Source organism: Silurus meridionalis, chromosome 7 (genome assembly GCF_014805685.1).
Source record: "Silurus meridionalis isolate SWU-2019-XX chromosome 7, ASM1480568v1, whole genome shotgun sequence".
Lineage (NCBI taxonomy): Eukaryota > Metazoa > Chordata > Actinopteri > Siluriformes > Siluridae > Silurus > Silurus meridionalis.
In genome coordinates, this window is record NC_060890.1 from 21190086 (window position 1) to 21211963 (window position 21878).

Sequence of the window (21878 nt, forward strand, 5' to 3'; positions counted from 1 at the left end):
ACATCATCTAGTGTCATTATTAGTTCCCAGTTTATATTTTTAAGCTCTCTTTCAAATTGCATAATTCTACTTTTAGGAATAATAAACTGTATTTTTTCATGAACAGGTTTACCAAAGTACTGCAGGCGCTTCTTCGTCAGTTTCCTAACAGTCAAAGTCATGTTGTGGTCCGAGAGTCCAGTAATCAAATTATAAATCTTCATTATTCGTTCAGGTCTATTTGTAAATGCTAAATCAATGAGGGTCTTGGTGTGCCTTGTTATTCTTGTGGGTCCCACAATTATTTGTCGATAATTGTATTTTGTCATAAGTGCTTTGAGTTTATGTTTACAGTTTTTATCAGACCAGTTAATATTATAGTCACCATACCATACTGTCTCTCTATAAAAGTCCAGTTGTTTAACTATAACCTTTAATTCATCATAAAACTTAACATTATGAGAAGGTGGATTATAGAGGACAGAGATATTAAAATTCATAGTAGGCGAAAGGATTACATTTAGGGCTAAACATTCCAGGGGGTATTCAGTTCAATTAAGTGACATTTAAATTTGTTTTTGATGTATATTAATCCCCCTTGCCTGTTATTCTGTCCTTTCTAAAACACTGATACCCAGCAATGTCAATCATATTAGTTGGAATGTTACTATGAAGCCACGATTCTGTTAAACAAAGGTAATCCAAGTTTGAATCCAGAAGAAGTGCTGAGACCTGATCACGTTTAGGGATCAGGCTGCGTATGTTTAACTGCCCGCCTAATATTCCCTTAGGTTTGCACTTAACATCTGAAAGCACCCGGGCATGATTAACAGATTGAAAGATTCTTAATTCTTAATTTTCTGTGCAGCACGACTTTCTGAGCCACCTGAGCGTGTTTGTAGTATGTTGATTGTTTCCCGAGATTCACAAAGGTTTACACGCTCCGCTGTAACTAACGCCGCTACTCTGTCACCCGGCCGAATGCGAAAACTCTCACCGGACCCAATGTAGCAGCCCGGTTGAAATAAAGTTGACTCTTGCACTGATGTTGGCGTTTGACTCTTTTTCCTGTTTTATTTTCCTTATAATGCACCGTATTAGACTTCAAAACACCTTATTTGCATCCACAATTCCCTTTTTTTTTTTTGAGTCCACAACAACACCATAAGCGCTAGAACAAACAACAACATTCACAAATAATTCAGATACATGCAAAATGAAATAATATACTATTTAACAGCAAAACTATCACATTTTAAAGATAACATCTAATATAGACAAGATAAAATTACTTGTATAACAATCAAATACTTATAAGCTAGCACATAAACTATATTAACTACCTAAAAGTGCACAAATACACTTGACTGACCTTTGTGCCTCCTTCAACCAGGTACTAAAATAAAAGAAGGCCAAAAAACACAAAAATAAGCAAAAATAAACCAATATCAACCGTATGCTACACAAATCAGGCAAATATAACTACTCTAAATTACTTTTTTGCTGCTTTGACTTTATATTTAAACGTTTTGACTCCGTAACTGTGTTGCTTCTTCTCTCCGAGCATGAGCGATCTCCACATGTGCCCGATTTCCGTGTATGCGCGATCTTCGCGGCAGTCCGTCTAGCCGTCATTTCAAAATAAAAGTCTCTATAGGGTTAATAACTTTAATTGCCAATATTAAATTTTCAAAACAGAATAAACACATAAGTAATATTTAGAAAACTTAAACTTATGTTCAGTATAGTGCATGCAGAGAATATAGAGCATATTTAAAAAACTACTCAAATAACTGTGGGTTATTTACACCCAACACCCGTAGAATCCCCCGGTCCAGTCCTCGGATGGGTATCTGTCAGGCAGGGAGACTCACCGGTGTGTACGCGGCCCGATGTCCTCATACGGGGCTCGGATGCACTCCGCTTCTCTGCATGACGCTGCTCCGGCAGCTCCTGGCACTGTATCACCTGCGCGTATTCACCTGGGTCAGGCGTTACCTCCACAGAGCTAGCCCGGCGATCAAGCATGGGGCCTGGGTTCAGATGCACATCTCCAGCCAAAAGTATCAGCACCATTATTACTTTGGATGCGTGCGCTCTATCTTGATGTAATATTGACCTGATAGCGCTGTTTCTGTCCTTCTTGCACAGACTTTTAAATGCCCAGTTAAATTGAAGAATGGCATGTCCATGTCCAAAATAATAAAGTTCAGTCTGTTTACCATCATTCGGACCAAACAAATTGCCCTTATTATGCACAGAAAAGTTGTAGATCCAAGCACTTAATCTTCTTCTTCTTCTTTCGGCTGCTCCCATTAGGGGTCCCCACAGCAGATCATCCGTCTCCATACCACCCTGTCCTCTACATCTGCCTCTTTCACACCAACTACCTGCATGTCTTCCCTCACCACATCCATGAACCTCCTCCTTGGCCTTCCTCTTTTCCTCCTACCTGGTGGCTCCATCTTCAGCATTCCCTACTATCACAAATCACTCCTGTCACTCTTCTCCACCCACTCCACCCTGCCTGCACTCTTTTCTTTACTTCTCTAACACACTCTCCATTACTTTGCACTGTTGACCCCAGGTACCTGAACTCCTCCACCTTCTCCACCTCTTCTCCCTGCAACCGCATCACTCCACTGCCCTCCCTCTCATTCACACACATGTACTCTGTCTTACTCCTACTGACTCTCATTCCCCTTCTCTCCAGCGCATATCTCCACCTCTCCAGGCTCTTCTCAACCTGCTCCCTACTCTCACCACAAATCACAATATCATCTGCAAACATCATAGTCCAGGGAGACTCCTGTCTGACCTCGTCTGTCAACCTGTCCATCACCACTGCAAACAGGAAAGGGCTCAGGGCCGATCCTTGATGCAGTCCAACCTTCACCCTGAACCAGTCTGTCGTACCTACGGCACACTTCACTGCCGTCACACTGTCCTCATACATGTCCTGCACCACCCGCACATACTTCTCTGACACACCTGACTTCCTCATACAATACCACAACTCCTTTCTTGGCACTGTCGTACGCTTTCTCTAAATCCACAAATACACAATGCAATTCCTCCTGTCCTTCTCTATACTTCTCCATCAACATCCTCAAAGCAAAAAAGGCATCTGTGGTGCTCTTCCTCGGCATGAAACCATACTGTTGCTCACAGATGGTCACCTCTTCTCTCAGCCTGGCTTCCACTACTCTTTCCCATAACTTCATGGTGTGACTGATCAACTTAATTCCCCTGTAGTTACTGCAGGTCTGCACATCTCCCTTATGCTTAAAGATCGGTACCAGCACACTCCTTCTCTATTCCTCAGGCATCCTCTCCCCTTCCAGAATCCTGTTAAACAATCTGGTTAAAAACTCCACTGCCATCTCTCCTAAACATCTCACGCTTCTACCGGTATGTCATCTGGTCCAACCGACTTTCCATTCTTCATCCTCTTAATCGCTGCTCTCACTTCCTCCTTACTAATCCTATCTACATCCTGCTTCACCAACTCCACATCCTCCAACCTTCTCTCTCTGATTTTCCTCATTCATCAGCTGCTCAAAATACTCCCTCCACCTTCTCAACACACTCTCCTCACTAGTCAACACATTTCCTCTCCATCCTTTATTGCTCTAACTTGCAGTACATCCTTCCCAGCTCGGTCCCTCTGCCTGGCCAATCGGTATAAATCCTTTTCTCCTTCCTTAGTGTCCAACCTCTTATACAGCTCCTCATATGCCTTTTCCTTGGCTTTCGCCACATCCCTTTTACCTGCTGCCGCATCTCCTTGTACTCCTGCCTACTTTTCTCATCACTCTGTCGATCCCACTTCTGTTTTGCCAACCTCTTTCCCCTAATGCTCTCCTGCACTTCCTCATTCCACCACCACGTCTCCTTGTCTTGCTTTCTATTTCCAGATGTCACACCAAGTACTTTTCTAGCTGCCTCCCTCATCACTCCTGCAGTAGTTGCCCAATCATCCAACACCTCTTCACCACCACCAAGCCCCTGTCTGACCTCTTCACTGAACCTCACACTACACTCTTCCTCCTTCAGTTTCCACCATCTTATTCTTCTTTCAATCCTTACTTTCCTCCTCTTCTTCTTCGCCTCCAAAACCATCCTACAGACCACCATCCGATGCTGTCTAGCTACACTGTCCCCGCCAACACCTTACAGTCTCAATCTCCTTCAGGTTGCATCTCCTGCATAGCACATAGTCCACCTGTGTGCACCTTCCTCCACTCTTATCGTCACCCTATGATCCTCCTTCTTCTTAAAATACGTGTTCACCACTGCCATTTCCATCCTTTTAGCAAAATCTACCACCATCTGCCCTTCCACATTCCTCTCCTTAAAACCATACCTACCCATCACCTCCTCATCACCTCTGTTCCCTTCACCTACATGCCCATTAAAGTCTGCCCCAATCACCAATCGTTCTTTCCTAGGTACACCATCTACCACTTCATCTAATTCACTCCAGAATCTTTCCTTTTCCTCCATCTCACAGCCAACTTGTGGAGCATAGGCACTGATGACATTTATCATCATCCTTCAACTTCCACCTTCACGATCATCACCCTATCAGAAACTCTCTTCACCTCCACTACACTCTTACTGTACTCTTCCTTCAGAATCACCCCTACACCATTTCTCTTCCATCCACACCATGATAAAACAGTTTAAACCCACCTCCAATGTTCCTGGCCTTACTCCCTTTCCACTTGGTCTCCTGAACACACAGCATATCTACCTTTCTCCTCTCCATCATATCAGCTACATCTCTCCCTTTACCCGTCATAGTACCAACATTTAAAGTACCAACCCGAACCTCCACTCTCCTACACTGCTCCTTTTCCTGCCGTCTCTGTAGACGTCTTCCTCCTCTCCTTCTCCTCCTTCGGCCAACAGTAGCCCAATTTCCACCGGTACCCTGTCGGCTAACGATACCTGTGGCTTTCGTTGTTAACCCGGGCCTCGACTGATCCTGTATGAAATTCTCATTTGTGATCCGCATATTTGATTTGGCACGTTTTACGCTGGATGCCCTTCCTAACGCAACCCTCCCCATTTACCCGGGCTTGGGACCGGCACTAAGAGTGCACTGGCTTGTGCCCCCCTAATGGCTGGGTTAGATCCAAGCACTTAATAGCATTAAAAAAAACTGTAAAATACAAAGGGCATGAGTGGAGCCCAACAACCCACTCCTGCCTTCAGCAGCCATCTTCTGCTGAAGATTGGTTCACGCTGATTTATCCAAATGTTGAAACATTTGCGGTTTGTATGTCAGTGTTATCTAATATCATTATCTCCTATTATTACATGTGTAAATGAGACCGAGCCAGAGATTGCGCGTGTGTGTGTGTGTGTGTGTGTGTGTGTGTGTGTGGAAGTGATGTAAATGTTTTTTTTATTTCTCAAATAAAAAGGCAAAAAATAAATAGACATTGTTTTATTGTTGTTTTATATCATTGTTTAAAATTAAAAATCATGTCTTTTATTTTATTTGAGGATCTTAATGGGGACATATACCAGCAGGAACTGCCACAGTATGTGTTTAGGATCATCACAAAAGGTGGCTCCAAAAACAACCCCTTAGGAACTGTGATAGTGCTGTAAGGTATTAAGGACTTGACATGGTTATCAGGTGTTGCAAAGGCCTGTGTTTTGCTACTAGGCCTAATATATACAATTAATCTAAGTTACCCAAATGAACTCCGCTACACATTTGGATTTCTCCAGAATTTTCTACTGGAGCTAGAGAGTAGCAAACTTTCTCCAAAAGACACACATCTTTGTTCAATGTTGTTAATTTGCACTAAATGGTGGTTGTATTGTAATCTTTTTTGAGAGTAGTTCTTTTCTTTTTTATTAGTAGCAATGTTTAACAATCACAGATTCAACAGTGTTACTGTTCAAGAACTGAAAGTATGTAAAAGAAATACATGTACTTACCTTACAGTACATGCCTTACTCATGTCCTTCCGTATTGTTAGTCAGTATTCTGTTTTTCTTGCATTGTTTAAAAGCAAATGTTGAAGAAACTGTGTTATTTTCTCAGGCTTAAAAAAAGCATGATAATTACTGTTAAAGGAAAATGTTAATGTGTCTAAACTCATCTGACCCAAAATATTGTTTTCTTAGCAAATAAGAAGTGTGCATTTCTAAAGAAAATATTGGAGAAACTTTGAACTTCTGTGTCCAGAATAAACAATGTTTTTCTGCACTGTCTTTAAGGTGTTTATCTTCAAGCGACGACTGAAGACCTACCTCTTCCTTAAATACCTAAATTAGCACTTTCCAAGTTTGTAGAATTCGAGTTATATTTATATTAAGTTTGTAATCTTGCGTACCAGTGTAGATTTATTCATTACTAGAGATTTAAAGCACTTTTGTACGTCGCTCTGGATAAGGGCGTCTGATAAATGCCGCAAATGTAAATGTAAATGATGTAAATGTGTTTATTAAGATGGCAGGATGTTAACAGCATGTTGCACATAACTGAATGTTACCAGTTTTGGTAATTTCGTTTAATATTTACAATTCTAAAGCGTTATATTTTATGTTGCTTTATTATAATTAATTATGTTGCTTTAATGTAAATGAGCTACATAGAAGCTTAAAGTTTAAATTGAAACAACTTGTAATTTATTGTCAAATATTATTGGTCTTACTTTTTTTTTTTAGTATTAAAGTTGAGTAAACTTAAACATTTCAGTTTATGGGACAATTATTTTCTTGTTATTTTTTACTTAAAACCTACTTAAGTTGAATTTACTTTAAAAGTATGATGCAAAAATGGTGCACATATATTTTATTAAAAAACAACACAGTTTTTTACAGTGCAGTAGTGGTGGTCATTTTTGATCATGAAGTATTGAAATGATGGAGGGTTTTCTAATAAACCCAATATATAAGAATATTAAGTCAATTTCTAGATACAGTACAGACCAAAAGTTTGGACACACCTTGTGTGTCCAAACTTTTGGTCTGTACTTTATATATATTACATATACAGTACAGACCAAAAGTTTATATATATTATATATACAGTACAGACCAAAAGTTTATATATATTATATATACAGTACAGACCAAAAGTTTGGACACACCTGCTCATTCAAAGAGTTTTCTTTATTTTCTTGACTATGAAAATTGTAGATTCACACTGAAGGCATCAAAACTATGAATTAACACATGTGGAATTATATACATAACAAAAAAGTGAACTGAAAATATGTCATATTGTAGGTTCTTCAAAGTAGGCATCAAGAGAATGCCAAGAGTGTGCAAAGCAGTAATCTAAGCAAAAGGTGGCTACTTTGAAGAACCTACAATATGACATATTTTCAGTTGTTTCACACTTTTTTGTTATGTATATAATTCCACATGTGTTAATTCATAGTTTTGATGCCTTCAGTGTGACTCTACAATTTTCATAGTCATGAAAATAAAGAAAACTCAGGTGTGTCCAAACTTTTGGTCTGTACTGTATATACATATAGCTTTAATTTTTTCTGATTACTTTTACAGATAATATTAGAATTTATTTTAATAATTATAATTTTTTTTTAATAATATTTTTTAAATTGTTAATAATTAGAATTATTTGCTTTTAGAGGCAGTGGTTGTTTAAAGTTTAAGGTGCTGGGTTACTGATCATAAGGTCAGGGGGTTTAAGCTCCAGCACTACCAAGCTGCCACTGTTGGGCACTTGAGCAAGGCAATTAATCCTCTCTGCTCCAGCGACCCTGCACGCTGACACCAGCTTCCTGACAAGCTTTGTGAAAGTGACTTCTTCCATTTAAGATTAATAAGTACTCCAAAAATAGTAATAGAAAAAAAGACTATTTCAAGTTCAAAATTAGTAAATAAATGTTTTGAATCTTGGTTTATTATAATAGGAAGTGCAAACTCATTTTGTCATATTTAAGATATTGCATACTTAGGATGTCATTTATTTCTTGTTGTGTCCTGTCACATGATCTTACATGATTTACAAGTGTCATTGGAAGCACAATTCAAATGTTTTTTAAGAGAACAAAAGCAAATTTCTTTAGATGTTCACATCATCACTGTAATATATGTCAGTGAATCGTTTTTGCTCTGCAGCTGATGGCATCACAGAATACACTTAAGAACCAGAATATTTTTTACTTTGGAGAAAAAGATGAATGTTTTTTAGTAGAAAGTCTCTTCCAGATTGGTGGCAAAAAATGATTCATTGACAGGGTGCTGAGAATTCTGAAAATAGTGTGCACTTAAGCTCAGAACACACTGCCGGCCTGTAAATCTAAAACAGTATGTAGTCTACCAGAGTACACAAATCTTTAAAATTTTCTCAAATGCAATGGAAGTTTTGGGCATTGACGTTCCCGTAAGGAGCAGTTTTTTCCCCGGCGCCATAACTTCAGGCCCTCTTTAGATGAGGTTTCTGAAAAAATCACCTATAACAGAGGTGTCAAACTCAGGCCCGCGGGCCAAATCTGTTATAATTATATTTGGCCCGCCAGTATATAGCCATACACCGCTAATACTACAAATCCCAGAATGCTTTAATAGTGCGCGGGTGCGTCAGTCGAGACCGTGGAAAAACTCTGCGTACTCAGCGCTGAATTTACCCGGAGATTTACCGACTTTGAAGCCCAGAAATGCAGATTTGAACTGCTCAGTAATCAGTTTGTGGTTGACGTGGGAAGCGCACCAACCAACCTCCAAATGGAGCTGATTGAACTTCAGTGTAGAGACACACTGCTCCAACTCCGTGCCCAAGATGATCAAACACTCTCTGTGTTCACCAGCACATATCTGTGTGTGTAACTGTTATCTTTAATGAAGATGATCAAAACACCACTCAGGAGTCTCACTGAAGAACACCTTCACTCAATCCTGAGGATTTCCTCAGCTCAGAGCCTAAACCCACACTGTAAGAAAAAATACACCATATCTACTCAATAAAAATGAGGCAACAGATTACAAGAATAATTATTAATCAAATTTCACAAGGTTTGGTATTGAGTAAATATTAATTAAATGAGACCCTTAATAGTTATCCATTTAATATGAGTAGATTTGAATAGAAAACAGTACAGAATTAATTATAAACTAAACAAAAATATTGAGTAGATTTAAAAAAGATAAACTCCCTAATGTGTAAATAGTACTAATAAAAAATAATTTATTTCTACATATCATAATTGAGTAATCATCTACATTAATCTGCACATTGATTTGAATTTAATCAATGCAATTAATTAAATCTAAATATTCCTTTCTTATGAATAATATAGCCCAGAAAGTACAGAACTTAAATACTCAAATAAGAATTTTATAAACAATTTTATGCACTGTTGTGTTTGAGACACATTGTAGCACATCATTGTACACTGCTTACTTTAAACTATTTTGTAAAAACAAAAATAAATGACACAGAATGGTCATGTGTCCATAAACCTGATTCCATGCTTTCTCACCTCACTTAGCCAGTAAATTGGGTCAATAATGATATTAAAGAAAAATCCTCCAGAGGTGCATGTACCAAAACAAAAACAAATAAAAGTGTAATTTGTACGGAGTAAAAAACATTTCGTACTTTGAACTGGAAATCTCACTGACATTCGTGGGATAAGAGTCCAAATCAGTGCTAACTTACAAACATAGCACTTTCAGATGTGCAATTCCCAAGCTCTGTAGAAGCTAAACATTGTGTAGCAAAACATGTACACTGCAACTACAGTCTCATTTTTAAGCCAGAAGTTTGCTCACGCATTTCAAACCAGAACTTTGAAAAGGACAAAATGCTGATGCTCCATAATGGCATGTGCCAAAACATAAATAATAAAAGTGCAAATTGAACAGAGTAAAATACATTTGTACTTTGAACGTACAACAATTGAAATGTCACAACATTCGTAGGACAAAACAGTGCCAACTTACAAACAAAGCACTATTAAATGTGCTCTGTAGAAGATGAACATTGTGTAGCACAAAAGTCTGCACTGCATTACAGTCTAATTTCAAGCCTGAAGTTTGCTCTTAAGGGACTGGACTTTGTTTGAAAACTTTGAATCATCCAGTTTCAAGAAAAGTTTTTGGAACACCTCAAAGGTGTACTTTAGCTGTCTGGGATAATCGAGATTCAGCGCATAGGTCAAGCCAAGGAGGACAGAGCAAGCCCTTGCAATATCTCCAAGTCCTGTGATGACTTCCACGCCCTCTATGACAATCTCAATGTTCTTTGGGCTGTTGCTTGTAGAAGCTCCAGGCTTTGGGGTCACAGTAATGGCCATTATGACGTGTTCAAGTTCATTCAAGTTCCCAGTGTCCTGCAACATGAAATTGTTATTGTCTTAGTATAAAACTGTCAGAAATATATTGCAAGCATATCACATTACTAGAAAATACATTTATTATTGTTTTCGTATTATTTTATAAATCTGTAAAATGAGTGTTTGTGCCATTTGATTTTAAATTCCTCACCTCCTGCTAAAGTTACGTTAGCTAACTAACTTAAGTGCTAGCTGCTAATAGACTGACTTCATGTGAATTTAGCTAAGTTAACTTCACATTTTCAACACAATTATTAAACACAATTATTCCTCAGCACCTGATCGAGAAGCTGAGCCTACTGGGCCTGAACACCTCCCTCTGCAACTCTATCCTGGACTTCCTGACTGAGAGACCTCAGTCAGTAAGGATCGGGAACAGCATCTCCAGCACCACCACACTGAGCACTGGAGCCCCTCAGGGCTGTGTGCTCAGTCCACTGCTGTTCACTCTGCTGACTCACGACTGTGCACCAACGCACAGCTCGAATCATATCAGCAAGTTTGCCGAGGACACGACCGTAGTGGGTCTCATCAGCAAGAACGACGAGTCAGCATACAGAGAGGAGGTGCAATGGTTAACAGCCTGGTGTGGAGCCAACAACCTGTCTCTGAACGTCAACAAAACTAAAGAGATGGTTGTGGACTTCAGGAGACCACAGAGCGACCATTCTCCACTGATCATCGATGGATCCTCAGTGGAGATCGTCAAAAGCACCAAATTCCTTGGTGTTCATCTGGCGGACAACCTCACCTGGTCACTTAACACCAGCTCCATCACCAAGAAAGCCCAGCAGCGTCTCTACTTCCTGAGAAGGCTGAGGAAAGCTCATCTCCCTCCCCCATATCCTGACCATGTTCTACAGAGGGACCATCGAGAGCATCTTGAGCAGCTGCATCACTGCCTGGTTTGGGAACTGCACCGTCTCGGATCGCAAGACCCTACAGAGGATAGTGAGGACAGCTGAGAAGATCATCGGAGTCTCTCTCCCCTCTAACTGTGTGACCGACAAACATCTCAACAAACATCTGAACTGAACTCTCTCTCACACACACACACTTACACACAACTGTGTGACTGATCTGTACAACCGGACTCAACACACATCATATACTTCGCACACCCAGGTTTCAGTACCATTCACACTTTTCATTATCGCAAAATGTTTACATGCCGTTTGTTCTTCCGGGACTTGCTCTCTTTGCACAATATTCTGTCCAAATCCTTTGGTCACTGTTCAGTTTTTTTGATTGCTGCTATATTGTAGAATTGCACAATTCTGTTTACATTTTTCTGCTATTGTAGAATTGCACAATTCTGTTTACATTTTTCGGTTGACATTTTTCTGCTACTGTGCACCTTATTCTGTCACGACAGGTTTTACTGGCGGAGCTATTGCTATTTTTATTTTTATATTTTGTGTATTGTGTATTGTCCTGCACTGTCCTGTGTTGTCTTGCACTGTCTTGTGTTGTCTTTTGCACTGTTTGCACCAGTTGCACACATGCACTTTATGTGGCGAGGATCTTTAGTTCCTGGCCCTGTGTTCTTCTGTTCTGTGACTGTTGTTTTATGTTGTTTTATGTAGCACCTGGGTTCAGGAGGAACGTTGTTTCATTTCACTGTGTACTGCATCAGCTATACAGGGAGTGCAGAATTATTAGGCAAATGAGTATTTTGACCACATCATCCTCGTTATGCATGTTGTCTTACTCCAAGCTGTATAGGCTGGAAAGCCTACTACCAATTAAGCATATTAGGTGATGTGCATCTCTGTAATGAGAAGGGGTGTGGTCTAATGACATCAACACCCTATATCAGGTGTGCATAATTATTAGGCAACTTCCTTTCCTTTGGCAAAATGGGTCAAAAGAAGGACTTGACAGGCTCAGAAAAGTCAAAAATAGTGAGATATATTGCAGAGGATGCAGCAGTCTTAAAATAGCCAAGCTTCTGAGCGTGATCATCGAACAATCAAGCGTTTCATTCAAAATAGTCGACAGGGTCGCAAGAAGCGTGTGGAAAAACCAAGGCGCAAAATAACTGCCCGTGAACTGAGAAAAGTCAAGCGTGCAGCTGCCAAGATGCCACTTGCCACCAGTTTGGCCATATTTCAGAGCTGCAACATCACTGGGTGCCCAAAAGCACAAGGTGTGCAATACTCAGAGACATGGCCAAGGTAAGAAAGGCAGAAAGTCGACCACCACTGAACAAGACACACAAGCTGAAACGTCAAGACTGGGCCAAGAAATATCTCAAGACTGATTTTCTAAGGTTTTATGGACTGATGAAATGAGAGTGAGTCTTGATGGGCCAGATGGATGGGCCCGTGGCTGGATTGGTAAAGGGCAGAGAGCTCCAGTCCGACTCAGGCGCCAGCAAGGTGGAGGTGGAGTACTGGTTTGGGCTGGTATCATCAAAGATGAGCTTGTGGGGCCTTTTCGGGTTGAGGATGGAGTCAAGCTGAACTCCCAGTCCTACTGCCAGTTTCTGGAAGACACCTTCTTCAAGCAGTGGTACAGGAAGAAGTCTGCATCCTTCAAGAAAAACATGATTTTCATGCAGGACAATGCTCCATCACACACGTCCAAGTACTCCACAGCGTGGCTGGCAAGAAAGGGTATAAAGAAGAAAATCTAATGATATGGCCTCCTTGTTCACCTGATCTGAACCCCATTGAGAACCTGTGGTCCATCATCAAATGTGCGATTTACAAGGAGGAAAACAGTACACCTCTCTGAACAGTGTCTGGGAGGCTGTGGTTGCTGCTGCACGCAATGTTGATGGTGAACAGATCAAAACACTGACAGAATCCATGGATGGCAGGCTTTTGAGTGTCCTTGCAAAGAAAGGTGGCTATATTGGTCACTGATTTGTTTTGTTTGGTTTTGAATGTCAGAAATGTATATTTGTGAATGTTGAGATGTTATATTGGTTTCACTGGTAAAAATAAATAATTGAAATGGGTATGAATTTGTTTTTTGTTAAGTTGCCTAATAATTATGCACAGTAATAGTCACCTGCACACACAGATATCCCTCTAAAATAGCTAAAACTAAAAACTACTTCCAAAAATATTCAGCTTTGATATTAATGAGTTTTTTGTGTTCATTGAGAACATGGTTGTTGTTCAAATTAAATCCTCAAATAAAATTAATCCTCAAAAATACAACTTGCCTAATAATTCTGCACTCCCTGTATATGGTTGAAATGACAATAAAAGCTTCTTCTTCTTCTCTTGACATTTGCAAGTTGCAATAAAACAGTGAAACAATAGAGAGAAGTTACGTTTCCTGTCTCTGAAAGACGATCTCCACACACGAGAAGTAAAGCCAATGGAAGTGCGTCAAGTGCCGTCTGAAATATAAGATGCTTTTCCAGCGATAACCCCAAATATTGCTCTTTATGGAACCTTAAAATAAAACCCAATGTACTCATTTACGCAATTTCATAAAAACATACTGAGGATATGATATTAACACGCAAAAGATCTAGGAACCATGATAGTGAAAATGCTAACCCACATCATTCAAAATAAAAGTTTGACTTGGATACATAAGAATTCTTCCAAATTGTATGATGCTGTGTTTATATTATAGCGCAACAAGATCACACTATAACCTTCCAACACAAGCTAACTTTGTGTAGCTGCTAAGTCTCTTTTTCTGTGATAACTCATTTTATATTGTAATATACCACTACATGCGTTCTTCTTACTAGCCGAGTGATAACAAAAGAAGTTCTCTTTCACCATCTCGTGTTCGAGATCCACCTATGGGAAGGACATCCGTACCTGACCTCTGCAGAAGCATCCAATTGCACCAAGTCTGGCTTGACAGACAGGAGCGCGTGCCCAATGGCAGGTAAGGCAACGCCCCTTACCCGAGTGCATAAGGCACCTGCACGCGCTCCCTTTCCTCAGTTAACATTCGCTTCTCGCGACTTCTGCCATCCTACATCACAGCTCCCTGGTTCCTGGACTGCACTTTTTTCGTCTTCAGGAGGACATATCTTCTGATCAGCCTCCGCCGGACGTGCAGGTCCTCAGCCAGGTTAGCTTCACGAGCCGCCCACGCTTGCACTCTCTTTTCTATAGGCTGCCCGCCTGCTTCTTTCTCCTTTTTCATGGCGCTTTCTAAAGCGGCACCGGCTACACCGGTGGACAACCTATCACGAGCCTGCCCGGCCGCGTGCGGTGCTCTCATTGTCGCCAGGGATGCCCATCCCTTCTGCGTTGTCTGTATGGGTCTCAAGCATGCACAAGATGCTATCGACCTCCCGGAGAACTGTAGCCATTGCCTGGCGCTCCCGAAAAAACTCCTGCGTCGCAGACTCAAGACGGCCGCTTCGCAGTGTGTCGATTTTGAGCTCTCCGACTCGGAGGGGGAAAAAGGCGGCACCGCGGCGCACCCGGGCGCCTCCCATGGTGCGACTTCCTCTGACTGGGCCGACCTGTGTCCTTCCCCGTTCGAGGATTTGCTACCGGCCGACAACCGTTTCCCCGAAGGACCGACAGGTCCCAGGGATGAGGTCGAGGCAGGCCTTCTCGACGGCTCAGACGACGAGGAAGCCATCCCCGTCTTCCGTGGTCCCTCAGGTTCCCCCGCCCCGCCTCAATTGGTTTTACTGGAGCTTTGTGAACGCGCTGCCACGCGGCTCAACATCGAATGGCCGGCTCTCTTGAATGCTTTTGATCAGGAGAGAGACGTATATGACGGTAAGCTTCTGGGACCTCCTTCCGGCCCAAAAAAGCAGCTTCTTCCCGTCCTCCCTGCATGTGCGAAACACATGAGATACTGCTGGGGAGACCCGCTCGATCTGAAACACGGTCTTGGGGGACTTGAGGTTAAGGACATGGCGAGTCTCGGCATGGGCGATCCCCTTCTATCGCCAGACACCTCAACCCATCTCAGGGCGGGCTGCTCGCCCCACCCAAGCCCGTCCTCCCGGGTAAGATGGATCGCTTTTCCGCTTTTTCTTCAGGCATCGTATAAAGCCTCAGCTCTTTCGATTCGAGCTCTCAATGTCTCCTCGCTGTTGTCCGCGTATCAGGCCGAACTCCTGATCAAATTGGGTAAACAACTTGTTCTCCGCAATGCCCGTCAAGCTGTACAAGCGAGTGGACGTTCTATGGCTTTGTTGGTGGTCGGAGAACGTGCGCTATGGCTCAATCTATCCGGTCTCCCTGATAGTGAGAAACGTCGCATCGCAGGGGCACCGGTTGAACCTGGTCAAGCTCTTTTTGGCCCGGCTGTTGTGCTGATGCAACAACGATCCGATGATAAAAAGAAGGAGGACGAGGCGTTCAAACTGTGTCTTCCTAGGAAGCCGGTGCAGCAACAGACACCATCTGTGCGGCCATCTAACGCTTCTGCTGCGGGATGTCAGCCCCACTACACTGGCAGAAATTACAGGCCCCGCGGAAGACCACCGGCTCAGCAGAGCGGGCCACCTCCCCCCCCTGCTAGGCCCTGGGGTAAGATGTCCTTCGCCGCAGCCGCGGCGAGGAGACCCCCCTACTCCGCTCCTTCTGGTCCTAATAGGAAACGGCCGACCTGATGCTCTTACACAGGGTGTTTTTTGATCCGCGTTCATGGGCGGTCAGCCCTCCGGACTCCTGTTCTTCCCTCCATGTTCGCCCGTCCAAAAGACGGAGGTTCTTTTTCAGCGAGGCCGGCCCCACCTTGCCGGCAAGGGTCATTCTCTGTTCCGCACAGGCTTCACTGTTCCCCGTGTCGCCCAGAGTGCGTTTCCCTGTTCTAGTTGGGAAAAATGTGAGATTAAGTGCAGAAGCAGTGTCACCAAACACTCCCCTTCACACTCCTCTCACAAATTTAATAAAGGCACTGCCTCAGTTAAAAATAAATAAATAAATAAAATAAAAAGAAATCCAAAAAAAAACCCCAAAAAAACCGTCATGAATCAAACGAATCTAATGAATTCGTTTTTGGGAGAGTTTTTCCCCAGATCCCTGCATGTCGTCTCTGGTTTGACCACTAGATGACGCCATTGCCCCATTAATGAGCGATCTGGCCGGATCGGCTCTCGGCATTCCACCGGGCTGTGTGGGGATCACTCCGGGGTCACGTGACAGGCTGTCTGCCTGGCTCGGCCCGCGATTGGGTGATTCACACAGTCACGAGGGGTTACAGGTTTCAGTTTGCCATAACACCCCCGCAGTTCAACGGAGTGGTATGGTCCTATATGGACTAGAGCTCCGCTCACATTCTGAATGTCGTAATATCTTATCGCGAAGTGAGCGATTCGAGTTGTGCCCCCGCATCTGTGTATTCAGGGCTCTTTTCTCTCGCTATTTCCTGGCCCCGAAATAAGGCGGTTCCTCCATCTTATTCAGGACCTCTGTGTATTAAACTAATATTTAAGGAAATACAATTTCGGACTGTTATCACACGGCGCTCTCATTCGTTCGATACAGCAGAACGACTGGTTTTGCTCGACCGATCTGAGCGATGCTTTTTCTTCCACATAAGCATCTATCCTCCACTCATGAACTTCCCTCGTTTTGCCTACCAAGGCGTGTGTTACGAATTCACGGTCATTCCGTTCGGTCTCGCTTTGAGTCTGGGGACGTCTTGTCTGTGTGCGGAGGCGAGACCTACGCTGCTGAACAGCGGGTTTTCGGGGTATGACATACATACACGATTGGCTTATTAGCCAATTCAAGAGAGGAAGTGGTTCAAATCACCGCCCGTGTGCTCTCCCATATCACTGCGCTCGTGAACTGTCTCGCACGGTTCGGGGAAGGAGCGCGCGTACAGTTTCACACATGTCTCATATCACAGGGTCTTACGGCTTTGGCTGTCCGTGTTTGCCTCTATGACTTCTGAGAATGAGGGCATTCATGAAGTGGTTTTGTCCCTTCATCTCGGCCCATTGCGCAATCTTTGCCGCTGTCACTGTGACAGTGCACGGCCGTGCATGGCTGTGCTGAGCCACTGGAGCGTTGCAGAATTTTTCGCGCATGAGACCCCTCTCGGGGCGATCATGCCTTGGAAAGTGGTAACCACAGATGCCTCCTTCACGGGGTGAGGAGCCACGCAGGAGGGCAGATCAGTGAACGGTGTATGGCCGAACTTACTCCATTCAGCCCATATGAGTTATTTTAAGCTCCGCACTGTGTTCAAAGCTCTGAAGCATTTTTTGCCTCGCCTGCAGGGGCATCATTTGCTGGTGCGCTGTGACATTACGACAGCTGTAGCACATATCTACCATCAGGGCAGCATGCGTTCCCCCAAGCTTCACGTTCTAGCTCACATGTTGCTGGTATGGAGCACATGACTTTTCCTGTCTTACGGGCGACGCACATCCTGGGCGTTTTAAACAAGGGCGCGGACCTTCTGTCGAGGGGAAACCCACTTTACTAGAGTGGCAGATCCACCCTCAGATAGGGGGGCTGCTATGTGAGAGGTTCGGCCAAGCACTTTTCGGCTCGTTTCATATCTGTGCGCGGTCTCTGACATTCTGTGTTTTTTGGCGGGACCTTTTCGATCGCGCCGGAACTTTTTCCACGATCAAGGCCGATTTAGCGGCTATCGCTGCATGTCATGCCACTACGGCGGCACCGCCCCATCCCGGTCTTCAAAGATGTAGTCCCGGATTGGGTTCTGGGGATATCTCCCTCAGGCTTGGTTTTTGGCTTCCGGTGGGCGTGCCTGTCATTTGCATGCGCTCTCAGTTCATTCCTCGTGCTCTAAATTCTCGGTCGAAGGGGATAGGGTTTGCTTAGGCCTAACCCGGCCTTCGTGCCTGAATGCTTTCCAGCCTTCGCTGGTGAGGTGTTTGTGCTCCCCGCCTTTCATCCTCCACCTTTTCCTTTGCGGAGGACCTGGGGTTGGATGCTTTGTGCCCTGTGAGTGCCCTACAGGTTTACTTGGACAGGACAAACTCTTTTCTAGGAACACCAGCTCTTCATCTCTTGGGCCCCGCCGGGAACACGGGAACCCCTTTTCTTGAGACCCAGGTTGGTCCATTCACATGTCTATGGACATGTTTTTCCTTCCTACAGGCGGCCCGCTTGTAGGCCATCATTAGGGTTCTGACATGCATGTTGCCACATGTCTTGTTTTGTTCCATGGCTGGGTTTTTATCCCGAGCAGTATATTGTGTCTACTGCTTTGTGACGTGCCATGCACCACTTGTTTGGCCGTCCTCTGGCTTACAGAGCCTCGCTGTGAGTGTATTGGGCAACCGGGTTGTCGTCTATATCTCCCATAGGTGGATCTCGAACACGAGATGGTGAAAGAGAACAATAGGTTACTTTCGTAACCCCGGTTCTCTGAATCATCGAGTGTAGAGATCCACCAAGTTTGCCCCGCTTGCTGCACGAGAAGCGAATATGCTCACTGAGGAAAGGGAGCGCGTGCAGGTGCCTTATGCACTCGGGTAAGGGGCGTTGCCTTACCTGCCATTGGGCACGTGATCCTGTCTGTCAAGCCAGACTTGGTGGTATTTTAAGTATTTTAAGCAGCTTATGAATGAGGAAAATCAAAGAGAGAGAAGGTTGGATGATGTGGAGTTGGTAAAGCAGGATGTAGATAGGATTAGTAAGGAGGAAGTGAGAGCAGCGATTAAGAGGATGAAGAGTGGAAAGTCTGTTGGACCAGATGACATACCTGTAGAAGCAAAGAGAGGTTTAGGAGAGATGGCAGTGGAGTTTTTAACCAGATTGTTTAACAAGATTCTGGAAGGTGAGAAGATGCCTGAGGAATGGAGAAGGAGTGTGCTGGTACCGATCTTTAAGCATAAGGGAGATATGCAGACCTGCAGTAACTACAGGGGAATTAAGTTGATCAGTCACACCATGAAGTTATGGGAAAGAGTAGTGGAAGCCAGGCTGAGAGAAGAGGTGACCATCTGTGAGCAACAGTATGGTTTCATGCCGAGAAAGAGCACCACTGATGCCTCATTTGCTTTGAGGATGTTGATGGAGAAGTATAGAGAAGGACAGAAGGAATTGCATTGTGTATTTGTGGATTTAGAGTAAACGTACGACAGGGTGCCGAGAGAGGAGCTGTGGTACTGTATGAGGAAGTCAAGTGTGTCAGAGAAGTATGTGAGGGTGGTGCAGGACATGTATGAGGACAGTGTGACAGCAGTGAAGTGTGCAGTAGGAACGACAGACTGGTTCAGGGTGAGGGTTGGACTACATCAAGGATCGGCCCTGAGTCCTTTCCTGTTTGCAGTGGTGATGGACAGGTTGACGGACGAGGTCAGACAGGAGTCTCCCTGGACTATGATGTTTGCGGACGATATTGTGATTTGTGGTGAGAGTAGTGAGCAGGTTGAGAAGAGCCTGGAGAGGTGGAGATATGCGCTGGAGAGAAGGGGAATGAAAGTCAGTAGGAGTTAGACAGAGTACATGTGTATGAATGAGAGGGAGGGCAGTGGAGTGGTGCGGTTGCAGGGAGAAGAGGTGGAGAAGGTGGAGGAGTTCAGGTACCTGGGGTAAACAGTGCAAAGTAATGAAGAGTGTGTTAGAGAAGTAAAGAAAAGTGTGCAGGCAGGGTGGAGTGGCTGGAGAAGAGTGACAGGAGTGATTTGTGATAGAAGAGTATCTGCAAGAATGAAAGTTTATAGGACTGTGGTGAGACCTGCGATGTTGTATGGATTAGAGACAGTGGCATTGAGTAAAAGACAGGAGGTAGAGCTGGAGGTAGCAGAGCTGAAGATGTTAAGGTTTTTGTTGGGAGTGACGAGGACGGACAAGATTAGAAATGAGTTTATTAGAGGGACAGCGCATGTAGGATGCTTTGGTGACAAGGTGAGGGAGGCGAGATTGAGATGGTTTGGACATGTGCAGAGGAGGGATATAAATTATATTGGTAGAAGAATGCTGAGGATGGAGCCACCAGGTAGGAGGAAAAGAGGAAGGCCAAGGAGGAGGTTCATGGATGTGGTGAGGGAAGACATGCAGGTAGTTGGTGTGAAAGAGACAGATGTAGAGGACAGGGTGGTATGGAGACGGATGATCCGCTGTGGCGACCCCTAATGGGAGCAGCCGAAAGAAGAAGAAGAAGAAGATTATTATTTTTGGTTGTGTTGTTGCCTTGTGAAAAAATATTTACATTAAAAAGGAATTAGGTCTATAGATAGAGAGAGACAGACATAATACCGAAACGAATACCACTGATGTGTGTTTTATTTCAAATTTAATTTTCATGTGTTTATAATATTAAACTTTGGTTGTTCCAGATTCAATATGTATGCAAAACCTAAGTTTTCCATATTAAAAGGTTCAACATTACACATCTGGAGAGACGGAAAACATGCACAATTGCAGTCAAATTTTCAATAAATATTGAGTTTGGCCTGCGATTTAGTCCCAATTTTTAATTTTGGCCCATTGTGAATTTGAGTTTGACACCCCTGACCTATAATATAAATTACCTATAATATCCAATACGTACACCTATATTATAACCAATAGATCCAATAATACGTGCAAAAAAAAATAAAAGTGAATTCAATTTTATCTCAGTATCTTAGTGTATAAAGTGACTAAAATCAAAATAGAACATTATTTATATTACATTTATAGTTTTATATATAAATGAAACATTTTTATATATTACATATTTTGGAAAGCACCCTTATTCAAAGTGTTTTTCATTTATACTGTACAACCCCGCTTCCAAAAAAAAAAAGATTGGGACGATGTTTAAAGTGTAAATTTAAAAAAATGGAATGCAATAATTTGCAAATCTCATAAACCCATATTTTATTCACAATGCAACATAGAAAGCATATCAAATGTTCAAATTAAGAAAATGTGCACACGGTAATTTTGAAATTGATGGCAGGAACATGTCTCAAAAAAGTTGGGACAGAAGCAACAAAAGGCGTGAAGTAGCATCAGTGCTGGGATTCGAAGTCTTAACAGAAGTCTGATGTCTTATCCACTGAGGTCCTCTTTCCTGTATAAGTGAAGACCTCTCCATAGACCTGTGAGTTCTTAGTGGCTTTAAATTGTATTTCGGTTGACTTAGCTTGTATTTCTTCCATTTTGAATTATCGCAACAACATTATCTCTTTTTCACCAAGCTACTTGCTGATGGTCTTGTAGCCCATTTCAGCCTTGTGCAGGTCTACAATCATGTCCCTGATGTCCTTTGACAGTTCTTTGGTCTTGGCAGTTATTAATCTTAGTCAACGATATCCCATTGTTCTCAGGTGGTAATGTTTAGAATATATGGCTGGTAGAATATAGTGTTAAAAAACAAAGGACCACACACTAAAAAAAGAAAAAAGAAAAAGAGGCGGAATCTTGGGTTGCGTCTCCTCTCTATAGGCAGGTGTCGTCATGTTTTTATTCTGCACCACCTATCATTTCAAACTTTTTATTTCCAGCCAGTAGCATTATGGAAACAATATAATTGATAAAAAATAAAGCCAATAAGTTGAGGATTCTAACGATATATGGGAGGATTTTATTCCCTACGTGTGTGAGTCTTAGTTTTATTACTCTTTAAAAACTCTTAGTGGACACACGTGCACACAAACCCAGGAGTGATGCAACTCTCCGTTCGGCACAGCTGTTTATAGCTCGTGCT